Below are 9,585 nucleotides of genomic sequence, written 5' to 3' on the forward strand. Positions count from 1 at the left end.
ATATTTGAAAAAGAGTGAGCTCAAATAAACAACTTAATGTTGAACCTCAGGTTTCCAGAGAAAGAAGAGAAAATCAAACACAATGCTCATACAAGGGAGGAAATCATAAAGCTCAGAGCAGCAATTAATGCATGCAATCAAGAAAACAATGTAAAATAATCAACTAACTAAAGAGTTGGTTCTTTGAAAGATTAAACAAAATTGACAAAAACCTTAGCCAACCTTATCAAAAGAAAGACTCAAATCCATGCAGTTAGGAATGAAATGGGTGAAATTACAATGGATTCAGCAGAAATCCAAAAGATCATCTCCACCTACTTTAAGGACTTGTGTTCTAATAAGATGGCAAGTACAGAAGAAATGGACAGACTCCTAGATACGTATAAACTACCAAAACTGAATTAAGAAGATATAAAAAATTGAAATAAAACAGTATCATGTAATGAAATTGAAGATGTAATTAAAAACCTACCAACAAATGAAAGACAGGGCCCTGATGGATTCATTACTGAATTTTAAAAGAAATACAGAGAAGACCTAACACCGCTACTCAAATGCTTTAATGAAATTGATAGGGAAGCAATATTCCCAAATTCATCCTTAGAAGCAATATTACCTTGATACCAAAGCCACAGAAGGAAGAAAGAGAACTATAAGCCAATCTCCTTAATGAACATAGATGCAAAAATCCTCAACAAGATAACTAGCAAAAAATGCAGCAAATTAATATACCATATTAACAGAACCAAGGACAAAAAACCATATGATCATCTCAACGGATACAGAAAAAGCATTTGACAAAGTCCAATGCTCATTCATGATAAAAAATCTTACAGAAAATTGGAATATATGTTCTTTATCTCAATCTGATGAAAAGCCATCTATGATAAATCAATAGCTGATATCACACTGAATAGACAAAACTGAAAACCTTCATTCTAAAATCAAGAACAAAACAAGGATGGCCACTGTCATTACACTTATTTAGTGTAATTCTGGAAACTTAGCTAGAGCAATTAGACCGAGAGAAATAAAAGGAATAAGGACAAGAAAAGAAGTTAAATTATCATGATTCACAGATGACGTGATACTCTACATAGAAGGTCCCCAAATCTGGATTCAAAGTCAGCACTCAAAAATCAATAGATATTCCTGTACACAAATAACAAATTTGCTGAGAGAAGAGTTAGGGAAACAGCATCTTTCAAAATAACATCAAAAAATGAAACACCTAGGACTCCATCTAACAAAGTAAGCAAAAGACCTTTACATTGAAAAATAAAATACTCTGAACAAGAAGCTTCAAGAAAATATCAGCAAATGGAAAGTTATCCCTTGTTCTTGGGTAGGGAGAACCAACATAGTGAAAATGGCCATGCTTCTAAAATTGCTATACAGATTTTTAAAAAATATATTTAGTACAGAGTCTACAGGGTCTCACTGCACATAATGGACTTGCAATTATTCTCTTATCTTCAGCATCCCAAGCACTAGGATAACAGGCACATGCCACCATGGCCAGTCTCACTATCTTGCTCAGTGTGCCTTGGGGTGGGGCTGGCATCCCATGCTGGGGATCAAACACCAGGTCTCTGTGGCTGCCTAAGCAAGCGCTTTAATCCACTGAGCTATCTGGGCAGCCCTGATATACAGATTTAATATAATCCTAATCAAAATTCCAAAGGCATATCTCACAAAACAATCCTAAAATTCACTTGGAACCAGAAGAGAACTAGAATAACAAAGGCAAATCTGAACAACAAAGGCAAGGCAGGGACAATTCCTCACTTGAAATTATACTACAAAGCTACTGTGATAAAAATAGCATGATACAGGCAAAAGACAGACCTGAGGATTAATGAAACAGATTATGAGATGCAGGGACAACTCCAGGCATACTTAGCACCTAATCTTTGACAAAGGTGCCAAACACATTCACTGGAAGCAAGATAGCCTCTTTAATAAGTAGAGCTGGAAAAGCTGGATTTCTATATGCTGAAGGTTAAAATCAGACTTGTATCTTTCACCATGCACCAAACTAAAACTGAAATGGATAAAAGATCTAAATATAAAGCAGAAACATTAAATCTGTTGGAAGACAGAATAGGTAGAACTCTTGAAGACCTGTTGTAGGCAAAGACTTAATGAACAAAACCTTTTTTAAAATTTAATAATGATCTTTTATTGTCTCATTAAAGTATCACAGACTGGCTTTATAATCCAGAAGCCTGTTTCTGTGGTTGGATTAACTCTTGGATCTTACTCATCTGGCTGCTGAACTGTTCCCTTTTCAGAAACATAGATACCATCCAAAAATTTTCTGATATCCTTGTTTTTGACTGTCATGGCTTGCTGAATCAAAGCAGATGAATTTGAAACAAGTTCAGTGTCATTTCCTTTAAGGATTAGCTCACCTTTCTGGGCTTGAGATACTGAACAAGTAACACTTGCCCTCATATGAACTCGGTGAATTTATTTTTTACCCAAGAAATTTTGGATTTTGACAAGAGACCCATTGTCTTGAATAACGATGCTGATGGGGAAATGAGCACACCCAGACCTCGTCTTGTAACAGAAGCCCAGTGCGACCCCTTTGGTCGTGTTCTGTACATGGCTACATATCATGTGGATAGTTGCCAACTCCTTTCTGTTTCCCCACTATTTGTCAACCCAGAGCCTCTTTTTTTTCTTCCCAAGGAGACTGAGTTCCACATTGATGTGGTTGAAGTCCCTCCGCAGGGTTCCTCTGGAGCCCTTCACAATAACTGTACATCCTTTCAGAGTGATGTCAACATTTTCTGGAATGTCGACAGTCTGATTGCTAAGAATGGTCTTCATTCTTGCAGGAGATGCGGCTAAGAGCTGAACAAAACCTTGATGTACAGAAACCTATCACAAAGAACCAACAACTGGAATCTCATTATATTTCAAAACTTTTGCACAGCAAAAGAAACCACCAACAGAGTGATGAGACAACCCTGAATGTGGGGAAAATGTTTTTCCAGATGCTCCTCAAGGGAAAGATTGCTATCTAGAATCTATAAACAATTAAAAAAAAAAAGACTACGTCAAATTTAAAAAGTCAAACCCCAAACTGGGCATCTGAAATGAATACATACTTCTCAGGTAGAGAAGGCAAAACAGCAAGTAAATAGATGAAAAATTGTCCAACATCATGTATTATTCATGAAAGGCAAATTAAAACAACTCCGAGATTCCATCGCATGCTAGAAAGAATGCCTATCGTCAAGAAATCAACCAATAGCAAGTGCTGGCAGGGATGTGGGGAACAAGGAACCTTCTTCACTTTTGGTGGGAGTGTAGACTGGTGCAACCAATGTGGAAACCAATGTGGAGATGCTTCAAAGCTCTAGAAGTAGATAGTCTGTTCTATCCAACTATGCTTCTTGGTATCTTCCTGAAATGATTAGGAGCATCCTACCACAGTGATATAAGCACACTCGTGTTAACAGTAGTACAGTTTATAATTGCCGCATCTTGGCAATGGCCCAAATGCTGATCAACTGGTGAATGAATAAAGATGTATTACTCTGCCACGATGAAGGATAAGCTTGAGACATGTCTAGCACCTCGAAACCATACTCACAAGTGAAATAAATCAGATATGCATGTATAAATACTGCACTGTTTCTCACAAAAGTGTAACTAAGGAGCAAAATGTATATTGCATATTGTGAAAGAGGAAAACAATGTTCAAGTGGGAAGGGGAATAGAAGGGAGGGGGGAAGGAAGAAAGGGAAAAGTAAAAAAAAATGAGAAAATAAGGAAAAATGGAAATTAAGTTTTTGTAAGCAAGCAGGGGAAGAAGAGCTGAAGGGAGAGTAGAGGAATGGGAGGCAAAGAATCAAGTTATTTCATGTACAGGTAAAGATTCCCTATGATGAATGTGATCATTACATATGCATAAAATGTACCAAAGAAAATCATTTTCTTTGAAAAAAAATGATTGCTGTAGGTTCAAGGCCAGCCAGGGCTACACACTGAGTTTAAGACTGGCTTGAACTATGTAGCAAGACTCCGTTTCATGAAGCAAACAAACTTCAACTCAAGTACAATAATCCATAAAATGAAAATAAACCCATAAGTAGGTCACATATTTGTTCAGAAACGTGTCCCGTGTATACACCTGGAAATGAAAACATAAAATACAACTCACACCGTGTGCATAACCCACCCACGCTTTTATTCACTTCCTCAAATCATCTCTGCTTAAGTGCACTTTCCTACTTGACCACACATCCCGAGCATGTTTTTAATCAGTTCATGGACAACTCTTCTCTGTTTTAGATTTATCTTTATTGTGGTGTGAAATCGTACTTCATTAATTTTCAGTCCCGCATAGGATTTCAATAAAAATCAAGAAATAAATATTGTTTTAGACACAACTGATGTTTTGAGTTTTAAGAATCTACCAACATTTCAAGGGGTCCTTATATCATGCATTTTTTGTTCATTTATGTTTTTTATTTTAACTGCATGTAGCAAAAGAACCAAATAAATATAACTGAAAACAAAACCAAAAAAGGCCATTTAGTATTTCAACGGAGGATGTTTTCAAAGCAGCCTCCACTTGCCAGATGTTTAAGATTTTAATGAACATCTTGGTATATATATTTTGATGTAGTTTTGAGGGATATACAGAAATTTTTTTTTCAAATTGTTTAGCCACTTTATTTATTTATTTATTTATTTATTTATTTATTTATTTATTTTTTGCGGAACCAGGGATTGAACTCAGATCCTTGCATTTGCCAGTCAAGCGCTTATCCTACTGAGCCATCTCCCCAGCCCCCTCAGAAATTTTTGATATGTGCAACTCTGTATAAAGGAATATATGTGTTTAGGGGCTGCAGGTGTAGTTTTGTGCCAGAGCACTTGCCTGTCATGTGCAAGACCCTCAGCTTTAACCTCAACCCTGCCAAAAATTAAATTTTTTATAGTCCTTAGGAAGTTGTCTTTCAAAACCCTGTATTCTTTATACTTCTACAAAGAATAGCTGTATAGTACCTGGCCAAGAATTTATTGACTCAAACATTTGCATTTTTGCTAGTTTAGCATTGATTTTTGATATTACGTTGCTTGTATTTTGTATTGGGGTTGTTCAGATTTATTTGTTTGTATAAAATCAAGTGTATCAATTTTTGCTTTGAGTTCTGATCTTTACGCACAGTTTAGAAAGTGTGTTCACTTCCAAAGCCTAAGTTGATCTATATTCTTTTCTATAACTTATGCTTTTGTTCTTATAAAGGCTTTAATCCATCTGGGATTTGCATGTATTGACATGATATTATTTTTTTCTTTTCATATGTTTAACCAGGTGTTAAACACTATTCATTAAGAAATCCATCTAGGCTTTACTGACTTGGTATGGTATCTTTATTTCACATTTAGGTCTATTTCTGGAATTTATCTTGATTCTATCCATCTGTCTATTTTTTTAGCAGTACCAAATTGCCTTAATTATTGTTGCTTCTTAATCTGTTTTGATAATCTGATAGGGATAATTTACTCCATTACTCTTCTCTGCCTCCCTTCCTGAAATTTCCTAGCAATTATACATTTATGTCACAATAATTACCAGTATCATTTTCTTAATTTTCTCTACTAAAAATGACTCAAATGCAATGCATGTAAGTATGAGGTGGCTGAATCTTTTTGATACAGCATCTTCATGGGCTCAAGAAATTTCCTTTACTGGTTTAGGTTACTTCCTTATGTTGCTAAGAATCTTTACATTGAATAAGAATTTACTGAGCTGAATGATTTTTCTCCATCACTTGAGATGACCGTTTTGTGTTATTACTTGTATCTATTATTTAAAAGAATATACTACTCAGCTTCTGGATTTAAGCCAGTTTTTGGTCCCTAAATTAATTCTTCCTTCTTAATAAACATTTTTTATTTTTCATACTCTGCTGAATTTGATTTGCCAGTCTTGTGTTTGCCCAGTTCTCTTGCATCTAGGTCCATAAATGAGGTTGGGTTCTATATTTCTTTGTCAGATTTGGAGATCAGTACTAGCCCCTGATAACATAAATTGGGCAGCATTTCTTTCTTTTTGTCCTCTGAAATAGAATGTTAAGAGATTTTTTGTTTCATAAATTTTCATAGCACATGCAATGCTTTCCAAAAGTATTGTCATCTGCAATGAGAAGGTTGATTATATATTTGATTTTTAAGTAGTTAATATTTACTCTCTCTGAAGGCAATATACATTTTCCTAGAACACTATGAATTTCTCCCATGTTTCAAACATTTGGATAAAAAAATTATAAGCACTGAAAATTTAAATTTGTTTATAGATAAGTTCTTTTTCACTTCTAATAGCTATTTTTCAATTTTTAATTTCTGGTTATGTAAAGATTTCTATGTTTATATATAGAGATATAACATTTATATATTTGGTCATATAAAGATTTATTTTCCTATCTTTTTTTTTTTTTTTTTGAGGCAGGGTCTTGAATGATTGTCAGGCTGGCCTTGAATTCCTGGCAATCCTCCTAGCTCAGCCTCCCAGGTGAGTGCTACATTATAAGCCAATGCCACTGCAGCCAGCTTTCTGTTTCCAAACAATAGCTGGTTATGTTGATGGGCAGTGCTTTTGAACTGTGGAGTGTATATTTATTATTTTAGAAATGATCCTTCCTTTTTTAAAGCATATATACCAGTTACAGATTTTTATAATAAAAACTAAACATATATAATATTTTACCATGCTCTTGAGCTTAGTGTAATACATATTTTATCCTTTGAAATCTTCCTTATTCATCATCTTTTTTTTGGCAGAACCGGGGATTGAACTCAGGCCCTTACGCTTGCCAGGGAAGTGCTTATTCCACCGAGCCATCTCCCTGGCCCCTCCTTATTCATCTTGACATTGCTACTTAATATTTTGATTCTAAAGCACAAAATTATTTTGAAAAGTAAGCAGTTAACTAAAGTTGACATATTTTGCTTTCTCTTTTTTCCTTAGGAGGTTTTTTGACACCCTTCTAATTCTAATAATAGTTATTTTAGTGAATTTGAGAATATTAAACATATATATATATATATATATATATATATATATATGACTTTATTTTCCTTAGTCTTAAAAATAGTTTAACTGGGTATTAGAAATATATGCAACTTTAACTTTTTAGTACTATAATCATTTGTCTTGGGCAACTATTGTTAATCTAGCTTTCATTTCTTTTAAAAATAATTTGTCTTTTTCTCTAATAGCTTTATGTTTTTGGTGGTTTCATTATTGTGTCTATTGTATTATTTTTATTTAGCTTCCTTTATATTTAAAGTGCTGTCATATAAGAAATTAAAACTTTAATTCCATAAAATTCACCATTGTTCTATTCTCTTTTTGTGAAATCCACATCAGCTGCTGCCTCACACTATCTTTAGAAATCATTAATGTGTGCATATTACCTGTATCAAGTGTGGAGGTAGTTTTGATATGACTTGCTCACTTTTGACTTTCAAGGTTTCTTTTTTTAAAAAAATAATTTTATTGAGAAACAAATAACAATGAGACAGTTTCAAAACCGATTAATAGGACAGTTTCAATAATTAATACATTGCATATTGTTGTCTTCGTAGTGGTTATTCATAGCACAAGATGCAGACATGATACCCTGTCCACAAACACTATTAGAACAAATCTTTCTATTCATTGAATTAAGAGAAAGTAGCTATATATCTATCCTAACTTTTGAATACACAGATACAAAACGGACAAATTTATCCTTTTTTTTTTTTTTTTTTTCCATTACCAGGGATTGAACTCAGGACCTTGCACTTGCCAGGCAGGTGCTTATTCTACTGAAGAAACTTTTTTTTGGTTTTGTTTGGTTTTGATTTTGGTGGAACCGGGGAATGACTCAGGCTCTCGTGCTTGCCAGGCAAGCGCTTATTCTACTGAACCATCTCCCCAGCTAACTTTCAAGGTTTCTAACCGGTTCTTTTCTCATATTCACCAGTTTCTCATTTTATGTCTATTTCCAGATGATAGTTTGGACTGAGTTTAAAATATTTATTCTTCATTTTTAATGGATGTGACCCTTTATTAATCTTTGAACACCTTAATCACACTAAAATTCCTCATCAGACTGTTTCAGAATATTAACTTTATCTCTAGAGCATTATATGTTCTCCTTGTAGATTCTGTTCCTTATGTTTATTGTTGCATATTTTTTCATGCACTTAGAAATTGGCCTGCAGGTTCATTTTAAATCTAAGGTTCGGTGATAGAAATGTCACTTTAACTTCACCTTTCTGTATATTTTTCTAACTCTACTCAGGCCTGGACCCAAGAGGCCACAAATGAGATGTTACAAGCATGGTAGTCAGGACTTTTGCCCCAATGCCAGCCACACTGGGTATGCATAGGTCCAGGCCCAAACTGCAGATGCCTTTGTCATTTTCCATGCCCTACAAAGCTGTCTTTCTAGGTAACACACATGCAGGGCTTTGATCCCCCTCCACTGCCCCAGTTTTTGTGGTGGCACTGAGCAACATTCCCAGCCCTTTTTACTTTTTAAGACAGGGTCTTGCTAATTCACTAAGTTTTCTAGGCTGGACTCAAGCTTACTATTCTTCTGCCTCTGTCTCCTAGAGTGTTAGGATTAGAGGTGTCTGTCACTGCACCAGGCCACAGAATTTCCCCTTCCTTTTAACCCTGTCCTCCCCTCTGCATTCAAGTACAGAGAAGCACACAGCCTACTCTTTTCTCATCCTGCAGGAAGCATTTTTTTCTCTAGTGCCCGTGGGAACCCAATTCTAGGCTGTCACTGCCTGCTTCTGAAAGGGAAATCTGGTGGGTCTATGGCTTTCAACTCACTTGTTACTCTACATCTGTTTCGTGGGTGTTATCTATATCCTGGCTTAAGTCCAGCTATATATTAAACATTTTCTCTTCCGATATTTTACATATTGGAGCAGAAGGGGGTGAGCCATTGTGTGAATTTCCCAGGCTGTGACATTTTGGCAAGAAATCCGTGTGTGTGTGTGTGTGTGTGTGTGTGTGTGTGTGTGTGTCTCAACTGTGGTTTTCAAAGAAAGATTTTTAGATTTTTTTTTTTTTTTGGTAGAACTGGGGATTGAACTTGCCAGGGAAGCAATTACTTCACTGAGCCATCTCCCCAGCCCCAGATTCTCAGAATTTAAGAGTATCCTTATCATTTGCCAAAGTTTCAGGCGGTCATGGTTTGTGGGTGCTCAGAAACAAGTTTGCAGGGTCATCTCTAGAAATTCGAATTTGTTAAACTCCCCATGCATAATCAAAACTTTTCCTTTATACTTTTGCCCAGAAATATAGTGAAACTTTTGGAACCTTTAAGTCATAGGCAATATTTTTCTGCTTCACACCTAGTGCTGAAGTTCGTGATGATAGAGAGTGATAGAGAGTGAGGGGTGGGGACGAGGGAAAGATTATATTGGGACTTCAGATGATGGTGTTTGCAGGCCATAACTTTAAATGCTTTTCCTCCCTAATATAGCAGATCATGTAATGTATATTCTCTGATCTAGTTACTCGCACTGCTTGATTTAAGAAAGCAGACGTTGGAGTGG

The 9,585-nt window shown here is 35.5% G+C and overlaps 1 pseudogene; it reads right to left on the reverse strand.

Moving 5' to 3' along the window:
* Positions 1–2,259: 2,259 nt before the first annotated feature.
* On the reverse strand, positions 2,260–2,838 carry LOC105741434 (annotated as a pseudogene).
* Positions 2,839–9,585: the final 6,747 nt, after the last annotated feature.

Source organism: Octodon degus, unplaced genomic scaffold (assembly GCF_000260255.1).
Source record: "Octodon degus isolate 3935 unplaced genomic scaffold, OctDeg1.0 scaffold00011, whole genome shotgun sequence".
NCBI classification, from domain to species: domain Eukaryota; kingdom Metazoa; phylum Chordata; class Mammalia; order Rodentia; family Octodontidae; genus Octodon; species Octodon degus.